At 38.1% G+C, this 18,940-nt stretch overlaps 1 non-coding gene across 1 annotated transcript; it reads right to left on the bottom strand.

The window, feature by feature from the left end:
- Positions 1 to 18,174: 18,174 nt before the first annotated feature.
- Positions 18,175 to 18,278, bottom strand: LOC149388568 (small nucleolar RNA R71). Its single transcript, XR_016301115.1, has one exon. It is a non-coding gene; the product is annotated as a small nucleolar RNA R71 (small nucleolar RNA).
- Positions 18,279 to 18,940: the final 662 nt, after the last annotated feature.

Below are 18,940 nucleotides of genomic sequence, written 5' to 3' on the forward strand. Positions count from 1 at the left end.
ATACGTATGAAAATACAAGCATGTGTGCTTGGTTTTCACATTGGCGCGGCGATGAGTGCCAAGCGTGACGCGCCAAGAGCGATTTCACTTTTTTCTCTGTTTTTTTCTCGTTTTTCTTTAAGAGCTCGTTTTGGATAGATTTTTTAGCCAATCTGTGTCCGGATTGGATTTCTTTATGGGCTTCGTTTGAGCTTTGACATTAAATTCTTTGTAAGTCACAAAAAAATTAATCTTTCTAAAAACGATCGACAATCATTCGGATTCGGACTTCATAAAGGTTATTATTACAGTACCTTGATGAAATCTTAGTATATGATTCTAGAGGGAAAAAAATTGATCGAGTGAAAGAATTTTCTCATTACTAAAATTGATCGACTATACAAGGTACAACTACAAGTAATTGTTGTAATTAATTAGGTCATAACAACTTTAACTGAAAGTAACAAATTTGCCAAGGGGCAGTATGCCATTGGTCTCATTATTACAAGTTTACAACATAAAAATTACACATAGGCATACGCGCGTGATTTGCACGTGACATCTAATGTCCTTAATGCTTTGTCTTACTTTTTCTTAAGCGTCAAATTACAGTTGCTAAAAATAATAGTAAATTTTGAAAAAACATTGTTGTTTTAGAAGAAGGGTCACTCGCAACGGAAAATTTTCACAAACACCCATCTTTTAGCTCATTCTGAACGAGGTAAAAAAAAAAAAAAATTGCTGTTTGTAGACATTTCCCTTGATACCCTTTAAAAATATTTATTTAAAATTTACTATTATTTTTAGCAGCTGTTATTTGACGCTTAAGAATCTGATAGAAATGTATCAAACTTGTTACTGGTTTACCACCCCAAAGCGGCGTTGATATACTTTTAATGTACATGAATATCATTACCGTATTTGGCTGAATGAAGTTACTTTGCCCACTGAACGAAAAGTATCAAGTTTTTAGACATGAAAAGAATATCGCCCAGCAAGCAATTTATTGGATTCCCGAGTCTTCTTTACCTTTGCAGATTTATAACCAAAGCTAACAGCCTACTACACATTGTCAGTCGAGAGAGACTATAGTCTATACAACAACCTTTAATCGCTCCTCTACTCTATATATGCTGCTAAATGATATCTGGTCCATATCCTAATCTTGTCACCAATTTCTCTTCAAAATCGTAGTACGTACGTGGCAGATACACAAATCCATTTTCTTACTGTGGGATGGAATTCATCAAATCTATTGCATTAATGATTAATCATGTTGTTGATTATTAGATTTAGTGAGGAATAATTCTCTGACTGAAGTCAACTGACGAACTCCCGGGTCTCAAGTAAACGGACACTAAACGAGTCACATTACCAACCCAACAACATTTTCCTCAATTATTTCTCTCCATTTTTGTTTTGGGTTTCAGAAACTGAGATCAGAAAGAAGGTCGTCAAAATAAATCACTTTCTTGTTTTAATAATACAGATTTTTAACTTTCCTAAACAATAAACATATAGCTAAGTTGAGTTGGGGAATCTTTGCTGGGATGGCTTGATGTTGATATATGATAACATCTTTCTCTTTGAAATTTTCGGAATGATCAAAAAGCAAATTGGAATTATTTGCTTATTTCCTTGGAGGGAGAGAAAGAAGGAAAGCAAACGTATGGTCCTACTATTCCATTCCATTCCATGCATATATTATGGATTACTTGCCCCACAAACAAAGCATGAAGCTGAGTCTGACTTTTTACCCTTTTCTCTATGTAATAAAATTGTTCTTTTGTGCATGTTTTAGAGATCACAATTATATGTATCTACAAATTTAGCACTGCCGTAATCATGTTTTTCTTATATATAAAAAAGGACACTTTTGTAAAACAATTAAAAGTTTTTTCATCTACACTTCTTCATACCCTAAATCGATTAACCGAATAGCAACAAGACGACCAACACAGAACACGAAAGTACGAAGTCTGTATATGGAAAACGAAAGGTGGTTACGATCATTTGGAAAATGTGACAAAAGGAATAAAAAGTAGTGTCTTTGGTCAACAATCAGGGTGGCTAGAATACAAAAATCTCTCTTGAAAACCCCAATAAAAGCAAAGAAAAGAAAACCTGTTATCTCTTTCACGTTGTTTTTAATCAGCTTTGGTACCCTCGGGTGGTCAGACAAATTTTTTTGAGAAGGAAAAAAAAAAGGTTTTGTTGTGCTCATTGTGATGTCGAAAGATTAGATGATGACGTGGGCATGGCAGGCGTATTTTAGCATAGATCTCTCTCAGGTGCGCAGGTCTGAAGAGCTGAAATCTGTTTGGGGGACCTCCAAAGTTGTCGGCTGTTGATAGTGGCAAGACCTAAAGGCTGGTTAGGGCTTCGGAGCACACACTCAGTCACTTAAGTTTAGCTTTAGCTTTAGCCCACTGTCCTCACTCATCTCTCACCATAACTAACTTACTTCTAGCCTAGCGCGTCTAGTTTGTGGGACCCACACCCTTGAACCAACGCTGAAAATTCCTCATGGAATTTGAATGATGGGCTGATAGTAGACCACCAATTTTTTATTTCTATGTAAACACCTGCTAACTAAACATGTACAAACTTGTTTTAAAAAGGAAAATATCAACAGTCTCCTCTGTGTTTAATCGAAATGCGAGATTTATTCATTCGATTTTTAGAAATACCTCCCGTAAAAAAATGTTATATTACAAATATCACATTTTTTCGTTTATTTTGAACTCTACAAAATACCCTTAATAAAATAATTTTTATTTTCTATTCTATATTAAATTAAAAATTTTCTTTATAAAAAGTTACTGATTTTTTTTTATAAAGAGAGATTTTGATTTTTTTTAATAAAATAATAAATAAATATTTATTATATTAAGGGTATTTTGGGGAGTTCAATTTTTTTTATAAAATAAACGAAAAGTGATTTGTAATATAACATTTTTTTAGGAGAGATATATGTCATTTATATTAAACTGAAGGGATATGTATGATATTTCTAAAAATTGAAGGGATAAATCTCGTATTTCGATTAAACACGAGGGGTACTCTTGATATTTTCCCTTTTAAAAATAGCTAATATTTTGTTAATTTTACAAAGTAGTCATTAATAGAAATTAACGGTATACAGATATTCCAAATATAATAAAAACTAATTTTTCCACGTGAGATTTAGTGGTTATATTTGAAACATTGACTAGATAATTATTTTCACGTTTCAAGTGACATTGTCACTACTACAAATGTTGGATTCTACAACTCATATTCTACAACGCTTACGGTTAAGTGTTGTAGAAATTGGAGATTCTACAACGCTTAAAATAAGTGTTGTAGAAACTGTGTGCTTCTACAACGCTTGTGGCTAAGCGTTGTAGAAGCTTGGTGTTCCTACAACGTTTATGGCTAAGCGTTGTAGAAGCTTGGTGTTTCTACAACGCTTATGGCTAAGCGTTGTAGAAGCTTGGTGTTTCTACAACACTTACTATAAGTGTTGTAAAATTTCACCATATTTCAGATCTTCCACAACGCTTAGACTATCCGTTGTATCAGCTTCACCGCGGCGACGTGTTTCTCTCGCCGCGGCGAGAACTTTCTTCAACGGATAATCTAAGCGTTGTAGGATTAGTGAAATTTAATGAACCTCGCCGCGGCGAGAATCCTTCTTCGCCGCGGCGAGAACCTTCTACAACGGATATCTATCTGTTTTCGCTGCGGCGAGAAGAGTTCCAGACACCTTTTTTGGAGAAGATATTTGTGCCGCGGCGAAGGCTATCTCTCGCCGCGGCGAGACAATTCTGGGTTTACTTTTCAGCAGTCTCGCCGCGGTGAGAAATAGTCTTCGCCGCGGCGAGAGTTCTACAACGCTTACTCTAAGCGTTGTAGAAGCGTTTTAAAACCTAAAAATTTAATTTTTTTCAAAAAGCCCGCCCGAATTTCAGACTTAGTCAATTTTTCTTCTTCATTCTTCATTATTATTCTTCTTCTTCATTGTTCTTCATTCTTATTCTCCACCCTCTCTCTCTCTCCACCCTCACTCCTCTTCTCCGTCCTCACACTCTCTCCGCCTTCACTTCTCCTTCTCTCTCCGCCCTCACTTCTCTCTCTCCGCCCACGCTCTCTTCTTCTCTTCCCTCACTCTCTCTTCGCCCTCACTATTCTTCTCCATCCCCACAAACCCACAAAACCCAAACTCAAACCAACCAAAAGACACAACCACAAACCCACAAACTCCACCACCACGTCAAACTCACACAAGCCTAAGCATCTCCGCCGACAACTCCGACTCTCTCTTTCTTCCACGCCTCCATGCTCCTCATCTACACTCCGGGTTAGTTTATGGAATTGAGAATTATGTATAATTTAGGTTGAAACACCATATTTGTATTATATTTCGTTGGAATTGAGTTTTCATTTGATATTTAGTTGGAATTGTGTTTCTTAGATTTCATGTCGTCAACTACTACTAGTTCTAGCGGTAAAAGAAAAACTAGAAGACAACCTCAAAATGTACATCGCCACGACGAGAATTTGGGTAGAAAGAACTCAGATATTTCTCGCCGCGGCGGTGTATATTTTTTGCCGCGGCGAGATAGTTCTACAACGGATGTCTTATCCGTTGTAGAATACCTCGCCGCGGCGAGAAATTGTGGAATTTTTGAAAATTGGACAATGAAACTCTATTGTTGTAGAAGGTTCTATACAACGGATGCGTAAGCGTTGTAGAAGCCAAGCTTCTACAACGCTGGATTCTACAACGCTTAATAAGCATTGTAGAATCATTCTACGACTGTTTTTAAGCGTTGTAGGATCTCAGTTTTGTAGTAGTGTGTCTATTATATTTTTCTATTTTTTAAGTAGAATTTCTATACGTACTTCTTGTAAAATGGAGACTCTCTCTCTCTCTCTCTCTCTCTCTCTCTCTCTCTCTCTCTCTCTCTCTCTCTCTCTCTCTCTCTCTCTCTCTCTCTCTCTCTCTCTCTCTCTCTCTCTCTCTCTCTCTCTCTCTCTCTCTCTCTCTGAGGAAGTGAAACTGAGGTAGAGCATTGCATGGTCATTATTACCATTGATCACATTGCAACTCATTCTTCATAATCACAATTTTTTTTGTCATTGCCTGTATCGAAGCGACATCGTCATTGTGTTCGTCGTTCTTTTTAATTTTCAAAATTGAAAGTTAGGGATCTTACCTATCTAATTTTATGTGCATTTTCTTAAATTATAGTTGTGTAGAATAATTTGGATTAACGAATAAATTTTCAATTTTTTTAAGTACAGATGAAATTTCTAATGCCTTATTTTGCAATTATCATTTGCGATATGTTTTGAAATTTTGTTATTAAAACAAAATATAATTGCGTTTACAATCCATTGCTTTATAAAAAGATGGTTATTTACGAACAAACCTATAAACAAACAGTTTCGTTAATAAAAGAAAATTTCTATTTATTGCTGTTTTTTTTTCTTATGAATGATAAAAAAAAACATGTTATCATATTTTTTTAAAAATCATGTCGTTTTATTTGAAAAGAAAAATTGTTGTTTTATAAAATAAAAGTGTTTTCAATTCGTGGGATATGAATTGAAAATTTCCAAAATTAAAACTTGTATTAAAAAAAAAAAAGAAAAAAAAGAAAGATGTCATTTCTGTTTTTGATTGAGCATTTTATTATATTTAATAGATACTAAAAATCAAATAAAAGGCAACTATTATTGAACAAACAAAAATGTTGAATTCGTTACACAATCTAGGAATATATTAAAAACCATTGAATATATAATTGGAAATACAAAAATCAGGTCAAAATAAAACCTGCTCGACCAATTTTAGCCAAGTCAAACAGTTAAACCGAAAATGATAAATGAATTATTTTGGAAATGGATTATTTTGAAGTGGCTTATTTAGTGCGATCTCTCTTTATTGCCATTATGAATATATTTGTGTATTACAATATGAAACACTTTTATTGCCGAGTATGGAAGTCGGAAATATAAGATTTTGTTTTACGGTTGAGTTGATGGAAAATGGAGTAAATGTAAATAAATGTAAGAGAAATTTGTTAAGAAATTATGAGATATTTGAAAGAACTAGAGAAATGAGAAAAATTATGTGAGAAAATGAAAGGGTTTTTTTTTTTTTTTTTTTTTTTTTTTTTTTTTTTTTTTTTTTCTAGAAAACTAATTGAGTATGGCATTAGTCGGACGTTTTTAGGATTTCATTTATGTCATTGAAGTTTGATGGTTGTTTACAATTATTAACGAATATTTATAACTATTAATATTTTTTGGCTTTGTTAATAAAATCTCGTAGTTATTTACTTAAAATTTACTAAAAGATAATTATATGGTAAAACTTGAGTTTTCATAGTGTTAATCATATAATTTGCATTGTCCGAGCAGGAGCTCGGATGCACCGAGAACGGTAGGAATCCAGCACAGAATCTGAGTCAAATAGGCCTGAGGGTTCATGAAAGTTAAGGAACGAATTGTTCATAAAGTAAGAACGAACCCTACCGAGCAGAACTTCTAAGAGTTGTTTTGTAGTAGTGTATAAACACGTGTAGACCAATTCAAACTTAAATAAAAGGCTCACTTCAACAGTTATACCGAGAAGACGAGCAAGTAACTACCCACTACGAACGCCCTGCAACGGTTATTCAGCAACTGTCAAGAATGTGAGACTAATCACCCCACGAACTCGACCCAAAGCACTATAAATAGAAGGAAGCGGGGGTGAAACAAGGGACTTCAGATTATCATACATACAAGCATTCGCCAGAAATTTCACCTATTGTTCAGCACCCTCATTTACTTCCTCTTTTTTACTAGATTCGTTTGTATTTAAAGATAATCTTGCCTAGATATTAAGAGTTCTCGGGACAACGTGCTCGGAATCAAGTGTTTTTCGTGAGACAATTGTTGTACTAATTTTGTCTGTCAATATACATAGACTATATATCTAGAGAATACTTTTCTAAACGGCTATGATTAAATCATGCGAGAAATCATGTTTGAATTATTTGTAAACGGCTAAGACTATATTTTACATATATCATACATGTCTCTAATGCTAAGACAAGGCTAGCTACAGCACACAAAAAAAAAGTAAATTGAATATTTTTTTATTATTACGAAAATAAAGAATTTGTTTTGTTTTTTTTATCGGAACCTTTAATCTTTAATCGTCTCACTTTAGCAACTTTTGAAATCGAATTTGTTTTACACGAATCCTAACACAAACAGTAACACTAGTGATTAAAAAAAAAAAAAAAAAAAAACAGTAACACTAAATTTTTTTTTTATGATGATTCACAAACCACCAAAAAAAAAAGACTTTAAAACGAGCCCTATAAAAGAGAGCTCCAATGGACCCCACACAAAAGAGTACACATCCCACCACATGACATTATAAGCCGTACGCCACACTATATTAGACACAGAGAGAGAGAGAGAGATCTCTTTATTCTCATATTTAGTTCTTTAGACACAAAAGTAACAATTTACCTCAAAAAAAAAAAAGACACAAAAGTAACATTTCACTCCTCTCCCACACAACTACTTCATACATCTATAATGGAAGAGACGACGATCCCTCTGAGTCTGAAACCCTCTCGTCGGAGCGAGTACAGCCCGGCGGCGAGTATCTCCCACTTGCCGGAGAGCCGGAGAGCTCCGATGGAGTTTCTGTCCAGGTCTTGGAGTGCCTCGGCTCTTCAAGTCTCCAAAACTCTCGCACCAAACAACAGCATTAACAACACTTCTTCTTCTTCCATTTGCATGGCTTCTTCGAAATCCAGCAACAGCTCTTCCTCTTGCACTAACGCCTCCATTGTCGAAGACATCGTCGGAGAGCCCGAGGAGATTCCGATCCTCCTCTCAGGGAACAACAACAACAACAACCAGTTCTCTTTCGCTTCCTCAGTCACTTCTCAGCTCGTTCTCGACCGCATTATGTCGCAGTCCATGAGAGATCAGGTTTGTGCACTTTTATTTGACTGAATATAAAAAATTAATTATAACAATAACCCTTTTTTTTTGTCTTATCCGTTGTAGGAAGTGTCGCCGTTAACGTCAGGTAGGCTTTCGCACAGCAGTGGACCGTTGAACGGCGGTTCCCTAACGGAGACGGACAGTCCTCCGGTGTCTCCTTCGGAGGAGTTCGATGACGTCACTAAGGTTTTTAACTACCCATCTTCTCATGCTCATTTGGTATTTTCTCATACCAAAAAAAATAATATTTGTTAAGTTCAATAAGTTAATATTTCAGACTGTTTCTCTAAGCCTAGCGGAAACACGCAACACAGCGGCTCAGGCTTTCTCAGACTTTTCTTTACTTGAGTAAAGACGAGAGATATGACTTACGTTTTTTACTGTCTAATTAATAAACTAATATTTTTGTCCGTTATAAAATAAATTAAAATGAAATCCATTCTTTGTTCGCTTTTTCTCCTTTCAATAAAGGACAAATTATACAAGTAAAATAGTTAAAATTTTATATTGTAGTCAAAGTTTTTAAATTTTGACAAAATAGTTAAAGCTACATCGTCAAAATATTAATTTTTTTTTGTGATTAAAATTTTTTGATAAATTATTTTTTCACTTTCAAAAATTCAATCACATGATAAAAAAAAATATTATTGAAATCTAACATTTGTATTTTTGCGTCTTCTTGCTATTTCACTAATTTTAGATAAATTTGTTTGTGTATCACTACCTCATTTATGTCATATGATGCTCGTGGATAAATATATTATAAGGATTTATGCTTAAATATTTAAATTTACACGTCTAATGAAAAAAAATATATTTAATTCCACACACAAAAAAAAAAAAAAAGTAAATATTGTTGACATGACCATCATTGGTTTGGATTTTGGAACAAATCACCTCATCAACTACGTAGCCAGGTTCACTATTTTGTTTTCCCCTTGAAACTGACCACGTAGCTTCATTCACTGACTTGAAATAGTAAATAATAAGATTCGCTTTTTGTCTCCTACTCTGCGATTCTTGTCTACTTACTGACTGAGCTACATTTTCCCCTACAAAAAAAAAAAAAACTCCAAATCCAACTTGTACTTTCACATCAGAAAAAAAAACCCCAATTCTAAAATAAATCTAATCTGTAAAATGAAACGCAGTTCTTGGGTGGGACCCACAGCAACAACTCCGTACAGGCGGTGGCGGCCGGCGGCGGATCGAAGACGGTGGGGCGGTGGCTGAAGGACAGGAAGGAGCGGAGGAAGGAGGAGACTCGGGCCCACAACGCCCAGATCCACGCTGCCGTCTCCGTCGCCGCCGTGGCCTCCGCCGTGGCCGCTCTCACGGCCAAAAACGAGCGCGCCGCCAAGGCCGACGCGGCCGTGGCTTCCGCCGCCACGTTGGTCGCCGCGTATTGAGCGAAGTCGTTTAGTTGTTTGGTTTATGTTTGATAGGTAGCGTAGAAAGCAAGTTATTTGTTTGCTTAATTTTATTTCCTGTCGTTTTACTTTCTTTGTGTAAACGACTTGTCGTTGTTTTACATAGAGTTAGTTAGTTTAGTTTTCACTGTATATATATCTTGTACTCTGCATTTTTTGAATTCAATTAGAAAAGTTCAGTTTTCCTTTTCTTCTTCTTTTCTCTCTGATCTCTCACGAAGCTCATCGTAAAATGGTATCAGAGCACATCGCTCCGACCAAGCTTTCCTTCGTCTGATCAGATCCTTGATTTTTCCTTTCTCCTTCGTCTCCTCCGACAATGGCTGAAGATCCAACGATCCATAGTTCGGCCACAGGAATTACCTCACGAAGGAATGCTAATGAAGAAACCCTAGATCCCTTTTTTCTTCATCATACAGACACCACAGGTCAGATTTTGGTTACCACAGCCCTCACTGGTGACAATTATCCCACCTGGCGAAGATCGATGAAGATCGCTTTGTCTGTCAAGAACAAATTCGGTTTCGTCGATGGATCTATCCCGAAGCCAAACGCCACTGATATGAATCGCCTCATTTCTTGGACAAGGAACAACGATATCATCATAGCATGGATGCTTAATTCTGTCTCCAAAGAAATCTCATCGAGCGTCATCTACAACGATTCAGCGGCGGCGATCTGGAAAGATCTGGAGGAACGATTCCAACAGAGCAACGCGCCTAGGATCTTTGAACTGAGACGCGCCATCATGAATCTTGTGCAAGATCAGATGACTGTGGGAATGTACTTCACCAAATTGAAGATTCTCTGGGAAGAACTAGCCAATTTTAGGCCAGACTGCCCTTGCTCGTGCGGTGGATCGAAGGATCTCATCAATTTTGTGCAAGATGAGTATGTAATGAAGTTCTTGATGGGGCTGAATGAGTCCTTTAACAACGTTCGTGGTCAAGTTCTCCTGATGGATCCAATGCCTTCAATCAATAAAGTCTTTGCCATGGCTGTCCAAGAGGAGAAACAAAGATCACTGAGCAATGATGTCCTCGGAGGCCAAGACATCTCCAATTCAGCTGCAATGGCTGTGAAAGATGACCAGAAGAAATCCACTAACAAGAAAGACAAGCCAATTTGCACTCACTGCAAAATTCCTGGCCACACAGCTGACAAGTGCTACAAATTGCATGGATTTCCACTTGGCTACAAATCAAGATTCAAGTCTAATGCCGCAAAAGGATCCACTGGTCTCAATGAGGTCAACAACAATGGAGCGACAAGCACCATGAACAACCTATCAGCAGACCAGATACACCAGCTCATCAATGCACTCTCCAACCAGCTCATCATGCCAAAAGCACAACCTGAAGGCACCAACAACATCAATATGACCACCATGAGTACAAGTTCTTATTGTTATCTTAACAGCACAGGTTGTACCGTTAAAACTCCTTTTTCTTGGATTCTTGATTCGGGAGCCTCTAGACACATATGTGCACATAAGAGTTTCTTCCATAATTTTAGGAATTTGCACAATTCCACTGTCACTTTACCTAATCATACTGTCATCCCTGTTCATCATTTAGGTGATGTTAGGATTGATAAAAATCTTGTGCTGAAAGATGTCCTTTATCTACCTGGTTTCAAATTTAATTTACTTTCTATCAGTGCTTTAACTCGAGATTCTCAGGTCACCATCACATTCTCAGATGATGAATTTGTGATACAGGATATCAAGTCCAAGATGAAGATTGGCAGGGGTAATATGATTCATGACCTATACGTGTTGGAAAAGGACAACAATGACTGCATCAACACAGTTACTTCTCAGACATGGCATCATAGATTAGGACATCTCTCTTATAAGAGACTTGATCTTTTGAAAAACCAGTTACATTTCAGTTCCACTAATAAACTTGTTCCTTGTGATATCTGTCCTCTAGCTAAACAGAGACGTCTTCCCTTTGTATCTCATAATCATTTAGCTAGTAAGACTTTTGACCTCATTCACTGTGATGTATGAGGTCCTTACTCTGTGACATCACATTCTGGTTACAAGTATTTCTTGACTCTTGTGGATGATTGTAGCAGGTTTACTTGGATCTATCTCATGAGGAATAAAAATGATGTTCATCACATTATCCCTCGGTTTTGTTCCATGATAACTAACCAATTTTCTACTACTATTAAACAATTTCGTTCTGATAATGCCAAGGAATTAGTGTTCTTTGATTTTTTTTCCAAGGCAGGTATTGTACACCAATTCTCTTGTGTGGAAACACCACAACAGAATTCTGTGGTGGAAAGAAAGCATCAGCATCTCCTCAATGTGGCAAGATCCTTATACTTTCAGTCACACATTCCTATTGAGTATTGGTCTGAATGCATTCTTACATCTGTCTACCTCATCAATAGAACTCCTACACCTTTGTTATCTAACCAATGTCCTTATGATATTCTGTTTGGCAAGCCTGTTGATTATGATTTCTTAAGAGTTTTTGGCTGCTTAGTTTTTGCCTCAACCTTGAAATCTCACAGAACCAAATTCCAACCTAGAGCACGCAAGTGCATTTTCATAGGATATCCTGCAGGTGTTAAAGGGTACAAGTTGTTAGATTTATTGACTAGAGAAATTTTTCTTCCACGTGATGCAGTGTTTCATGAACATATTTATCCTTTTCATAATCATATGCAAAGACAAGTGCAGGTTGATCCTTTTCCTGGTTTGGTACTGCCTATACCATCCAACACCACACATATTCCATATATGGACTCCACTGACCAAGCAATATACTCAAGTCAACCACATACACAAGAAATGATTTCTTGTCCAAGCCAAGACTCTGAACATCCGGGCCCACCCTTGGAAGTGGAAGAACCAGTCACTGTTGTTAGAAGATCAGTAAGGCCTAGAGCACCACCAACACACCTAAAGGACTATCACTGCAACTTGTCACAATCAACCATAGGTGTACTCTATCCATCTCCTCGTCATTTATCTAAAGTCCTTTGTTATGATAATATTTCTACTGCCTATAAATCCTTTGCACTATCTGTTTCTGATTATTTTGAACCTCAGTTTTATCATCAAGCTTGTAACTTCCCTCATTGGAAACAAGCTATGACTGAGGAATTAAGTGCTATGGAAGATAACAACACTTGGACTGTTGTTCCCTTACCAAAGGATAAGAAGGCTATAGGTTGTAGGTGGATCTATACTAACAAATTCAATGCAAATGGGACTCTTGCCAGGCATAAAGCCAGATTAGTAGCCAAAGGCTACAATCAAAGACAGGGAGTTGACTTTATTGAAACTTTCTCTCCAGTCGCCAAACTGGTGACTGTTAAAGTTTTACTAGCCCTTGTTGCCTCCCAAAACTGGGCTTTAGCACAATTAGATATCAATAATGCTTTCCTAAATGGAGAGCTATTTGAAGAAGTATATATGGATTTACCTATGGGTTATTCTTTTCAGGGGGAGCAGCAGTATCAGGGTAATAGTCAGCTTGCTGGGAAACCTGTCTGCAAATTGCATAAATCAGTTTATGGTCTGAAGCAGGCATCCAGACAATGGAACATCACTTTCACAAATGCTATTGTAGCTGCTGGATTTACTCAGTCCAAATCAGATTATTCTCTTTTTACTAGAGGACACTCTGATACTTTTGTTGCTATTCTTCTCTATGTTGATGATATTGTAGTTGCTGGTCCTGATACTTCTGTTATTGACTCTGTCAAGACTTATTTGCATTCCAAGTTCAAACTCAAGGATCTTGGCCCCTTGAAGTTTTTTTAGGCATTGAAATTGCCAGGTCAAAGTCTGGGATTGTTATCAATCAAAGGCATTACACTCTTCAGTTACTTGAAGACTATGGTTTCCTGGATTCCAAGCCGGTCAAAACCCCAATGGCACCTCGACACACACTGAATAACATCGATGGGGTTCTCTTAGATGATGTCAAACACTATAGAAGTCTCATAGGACGTCTTTTGTATTTGACCATTTCTCGCCCTGATATAACCTATGCAGTTCACTCATTGAGTCAATTCTTGCAGGCACCTCGTGATACACATCTCAGTGCGGTCCATCATCTTCTGCGTTATCTCAAAGGGTCTCCAGGACTTGGTTTGATGTTCCCGGCAGACTCACAACCGCAATTGAAGGGGTTCTCTGATGCTGACTGGTCGACGTGCCCTGATACAAGGCGGTTAGTGACTGGATACTGCGTTTTTCTTGGAGGTGCTCTGGTTGCTTGGAAATCGAAGAAACATCATACAGTTTCACGCTCCTCAGCTGAGGCTGAGTATCGAGCTTTAGCGGCTGCGGCAAGTGAAATCTTGTGGTTGAAACAGCTTCTCCAAGATTTCAAAGTCCCAGAACAAGGTCCTTCTCTTTTGTTCTGCGACAACCAAGCCGCTGTGCACATTGCTGCAAATCCCTCGTTTCATGAGCGCACCAAGCACATCGAGGTGGATTTGTACTTTGTCAGGGATCACCTACAGCTGGGTGATTTCAAACTCCTACATGTTCGAACACACCATCAATTAGCTGATGCGTTTACAAAACCACTTCCAGTTCCGGCATTATCCTCTATCATGTCCAAGCTGTCCTTGAAGGATCTCTTTCATCATTCTTCAAGTCCATCTTGAGGGGGAGTATTGAGCGAAGTCGTTTAGTTGTTTGGTTTATGTTTGATAGGTAGCGTAGAAAGCAAGTTATTTGTTTGCTTAATTTTATTTCCTGTCGTTTTACTTTCTTTGTGTAAACGACTTGTCGTTGTTTTACATAGAGTTAGTTAGTTTAGTTTTCACTGTATATATATCTTGTACTCTGCATTTTTTGAATTCAATTAGAAAAGTTCAGTTTTCCTTTTCTTCTTCTTTTCTCTCTGATCTCTCACGAAGCTCATCGTAAAACCGCGCAGTGCGCCGAGGCACTCAGAGCCGACCGCGACCACCTGGCCGCCGTCGTCAGCTCCGCCGTCAACGTCCGTTCATATGACGACATAGTAACACTCACCGCCGCGGCAGCCACAGGTCTGTCTTAGGAGCCATAATTTTTTTGGGTGATTTAGTTAAATAGTGGATTTAAATTATTAGATCTGCAAAATGCAAAATAATCAAAAGTTTACCTAAAAATGAGTGAAATAATCGAAATATATAAAATCTGGTTAAAAAATAAAATTGATCTTGAGATTAATTTTTTAGAAAGAAGTAAATTGCTACAATAATAAATAAAAAAATTAATTTTGGTGTGAAAAGAATATGACAACTTAATTTTAACTATTTTGTTAAAAATTTGAAACGGTGACTATTTTACTGATTAAATAATTATTTTGCATAATTTCTTTTAATTTTTTTTAATTAATCTGATTTTTGTTTTTTTTTTAAGTTTAGTTTCTCTCTTTGTTTCTATAAATACAATAAAAAATGAAACTTTAACTTTACATGAGAACAAACTAATTTTGCTATAATAATAAAACTAATTTTTCGAAATTTTATTCTGTATGTATATTAATTTCACCAAATCTTGGATGGTTAAATTCATTTTTTTAACAAAAAATTGGCTACGTAAACCACTTAAACTATAGGAATTGTAAATTAGCCAATCTTTGGTAAATACTTTGTAAATAGCCAACTTGCATACGTGGCAGCCTATTAACTACATTTTTTTACATGTTTGACTGGGTTAAATAAGTCTTTTACTAATCTGTTAATAAGTTAACTTGGCTATTTACAAGAAATTAACCAAAGGTTGGCTATATATCTCAATTCACTATAACCGTGTGGCTATATAACTTAATAACCTTTTTTTTAAAGGTTCATTAAATATATAGTTTTATTTAAAGTTTTTGTTTGTCTTTAACCAATTTTTAGTAGGGTTTTGATAAATAGTCATGACTAAATATTTACACGCGTAAATTGACTGAAATGCCTTATCAAAATGTTGACTATTTACCAAAAATTTACTTTACATTTTCCAGAAATTTACTTTACATTTTCCAAAAATATTTACGCGCGTAAATTGACTGAAATATCTGACAAACTTTAAGGTCTGATATACTTTACATTTTTCAAAAAAAAAAAATTGAACCTCTAATTGGCTTGTAAGTTTACATAGCATATGTGATCTTAAAAGGCATGAATTTTTTTTATTGTAAAATATTCAACAAATGGTTTTATAGTAAAATGTATGAATTGGCAGCACTACGTGGAGTGGCTACACTGAAGGCAAGGGCAGGGAAGGAGGCGTGGAACATGGCTTCGGTAAAGCCCGTTGAGAAAGCCGTTTGTGCTAAACTCGCCTCTTCTCTCAGCGGTGAGCTTTGGATTGACAATTCCCCAGTCTTCTTCAACCAACAAGTTCTAGCCGCAGGCACCGAACTCCTCAAACGTACACGCAAAGGTTCGATCCATATATCTCAACCCTATTCTAGAAAGAAAAGAAAAAAAAACGATCTTAACGCAACGCTCTTTTCATACGCAGGCGATCTTCACTGGAAAGTGGTTTCTGTGTATATTCACCGGACCGGTCAAGTAAGCGTTGACGGAAAAATCAAAATCGTGATCAAAGACTGCTTTTTTTGTTTGGTGTTCTCATTATCTCTTTTTATATATAGGTGATGCTTAAGATGAAAAGTAAACATGTGGCCGGGACTATTGATGAGTGCGTATTTTACGTATGAATCCGCTCTCATTTGACTTGGATTTAGCGCGTTCTCAAGTGTTTTTGATGGTTTTAGTGTGGTTATAGGGAATTTCAGGTCAACTTAGATGAAAAGCAGCTGTCGGGTCACATATCGATGGAATGGAAGTAAAAGCGATGAATTTGGAGTCAAAATGAAGAAAATGAAGATTTGAAGGCTTGGGCGCAAGACCTCGCGGCGCGACCTCAGAAATCAACAGACCTCGCGCCGCGACCTTAAGATCTTGCGCCGCGACCCACGAATTTACACGAACACAAAAAGTTCCAGGAGCTTCTCGCAGTGTGCCTCGCGGTGATCTCGCGCCGCGACGATACGAAGAAGGAAGCCTCGCGCCGCGAGGATGGATGGCGCGCCGCGAGACGACGAATCCTGACGAAAACAAAGTCGAATTTTGACTTAATCCTAGCCGTTGGATCGTTTTTTAATCAGTCCAAAATTGTATTTCGACCTAAACCACTATAAAACACAACTCAGCCTCTTTTTTTTAGGTTACGCTTTATTTTATTATTGTTTTGAAGAGCTTTTGCAACGGAGAGAAAGCTTATCAACGGAATTGACAAAATCCGATCAGCCGGAACTCCATTAATAGTTTTTCTTCTTCCTTCTATTTATTTTCTGCTCTTAATTCTGCATTGTGTTTTTGAATTCTTTTCTCGTTATAATCATGAGCTCTCTTCTTCATTCTATGCTAGTTTTATTGCTTTTAATCACTCTCATTGTTTTGATCATGGTTATGAACACCGTTAGAGGCTAAGTCTTTAGCGGGGTTACGATGTAGTCAGGGGTAGATGTAGCTTAGGGGTTTCGTTAGGGTTTGATTAGTTATTAACTGTTTCATGAATATGTTTGCTTGTGTGGAAGTGTTCTTAATCCATTCTTTAGCTTGATCACCTTTAGAATTGTTTAATTGGAGTTTTTAGCTGCTTGAGAGAGAGTAAAAACTCGTGCCCTTTTTCACTCATCACATTGTTTTAGGTTGCTTGACGGCTTAGACGATTGTGTAATCGTTAGAATTCTCGCGTTAGTGCATGTGGTTGTTTTAATAGGATTAGAGGACGAGAGGATAAATAATCCGACAATTGCGTAGGTTCGCTAGTTCACTCGAGAGAGGCTAGAGAATATTATTGAGAGAATGAGATTAGTTTACATAGGAATAGTTGTAATTGTTCGTTCCCGAAACCCCGATGCTGTGTTACCTGGTGAAATCGTAACCCCGTAGTTTCCTTTGCTTGTTATCTCGTGTTTGTTTCTCGTTTATTTTTACGTTAATTCATTTGCTATTTTCATAATCGCATCCATCAACAAATTTGTGAAATCAATTTGCTTTAGGTTGTTTAACGTCGCTATAGTAACTAGTCTCTGTGGGATCGATATCCGTTACTTACGTAACACTATTACTTGTTCGATACGTCCACTTGCGTGCTAGTCATAAAAATACCGCAACAAGTTTTTGGCGCCGTTACCGGGGACTTTTTACGATAGCGTCGAAAAATAATCTGCCTTGCCATTTGATTTTGTTACACGTTTCCTAACTTGGCGTGTCATTTTCTCTGTTTTGAAGGTGCATGCGGAGTGAGGGAACATCAAACCTCGTTCCACTAAATCTTGAGATCGAAAAATTTTGCAAGACAAACAGAAAACAATCAAAGGAACGAGCAATGGGAGATAGAGCGAACGACGCAGCGAACGAAGAGCCAAAGACCCTATTCCAATATAGGTTACCACCAGCCGACGCTCCGCAATCGGCAATCACTCTCCCGGCTCTTGCGGGTAACCAAAATTTCGAGATCAAGACCGACATAATTCACATGGTCCAAGCGAATCAATTCGCTGGATCACCTGCCGAAGACCCGCAAGACCATCTGACGAACTTCGTCGAGATTGCAAACACGTGCAAGCTCCACAACGTGTCCGACGAAGCCATCCGCCTCCGCCTCTTCCCGTTTTCACTACGGGACCGAGCCAAGACGTGGCTCAACTCCCTCCCGTCGGGTTCCATCACCTCGTGGGCCGACCTGCGCATCAAATTCATCTCAAAATTCTTCCCGTTCGAGAAGATGCACAAGAGACGCAACGAGGTCCACTCATTTGCCCAGTACGACGGGGAGTCATTATTTGAAGCATGGGGGCGCTTCAAGGAGTTAGAGAGGAGGTGTCCCAATCATGGCATCCAAGGGTGGATGATGGTGCAGATTTTCTATGGCAGTCTCTCACCATCGTCTCGCACCCTAGTCAACACGGCCGCTGGAGGGTCGTTCTTTCAGAAGACAGAGGAGGAAGCTCACAGCATTCTCGAGGAGCTGGCCTACAACAACGATCAATGCCAGTCCGAGCGGCGCATCCTGAAGAATATGCCAGTCACTCCCGAGATGGAGCTGATGAAGGCACTGGCAGCACAGGTGGCGGATCTTACAAAGTCAGTCCAGGGACAGAAAGCCTCCGTTCAAGCCGTGCACACCCCTGAAGTCTGTTTCTGGTGCAACGGGCAGCACGATAGCGACGAGTGCGTGTATGGGGACAACGGCCAACATGCCAACTTCATCAACAACAGGCCGCCCCAGAACAACTACAATCAAGGCCCAAGGAACAACTACCAGAATGGGGGATGGATGGGTCCCCAAAACAACATGCCGATGCAACCCGCGCCTCAAGCCCAGCCTCATCCACCACAGAATCAGCCCCGACCACCGCCATACCAGCCTCCTCCATTCCGGGCGTACAAGGGCGAGACCAACCTAGAGGAGCTCATCGCCAACTTAGCCACGTCAACAACCGCCTTCATAAACTCCACCACCGAGTTCATGCACGAAACGAAGACGTCTCTCTCGAACC

This window comes from Urtica dioica, chromosome 8 (genome assembly GCF_054948205.1).
Source record: "Urtica dioica subsp. dioica isolate 48M chromosome 8, U.dioica_male_clone48M_v1_H2, whole genome shotgun sequence".
In the NCBI taxonomy this organism is placed as follows: Eukaryota; Viridiplantae; Streptophyta; class Magnoliopsida; order Rosales; family Urticaceae; genus Urtica; species Urtica dioica.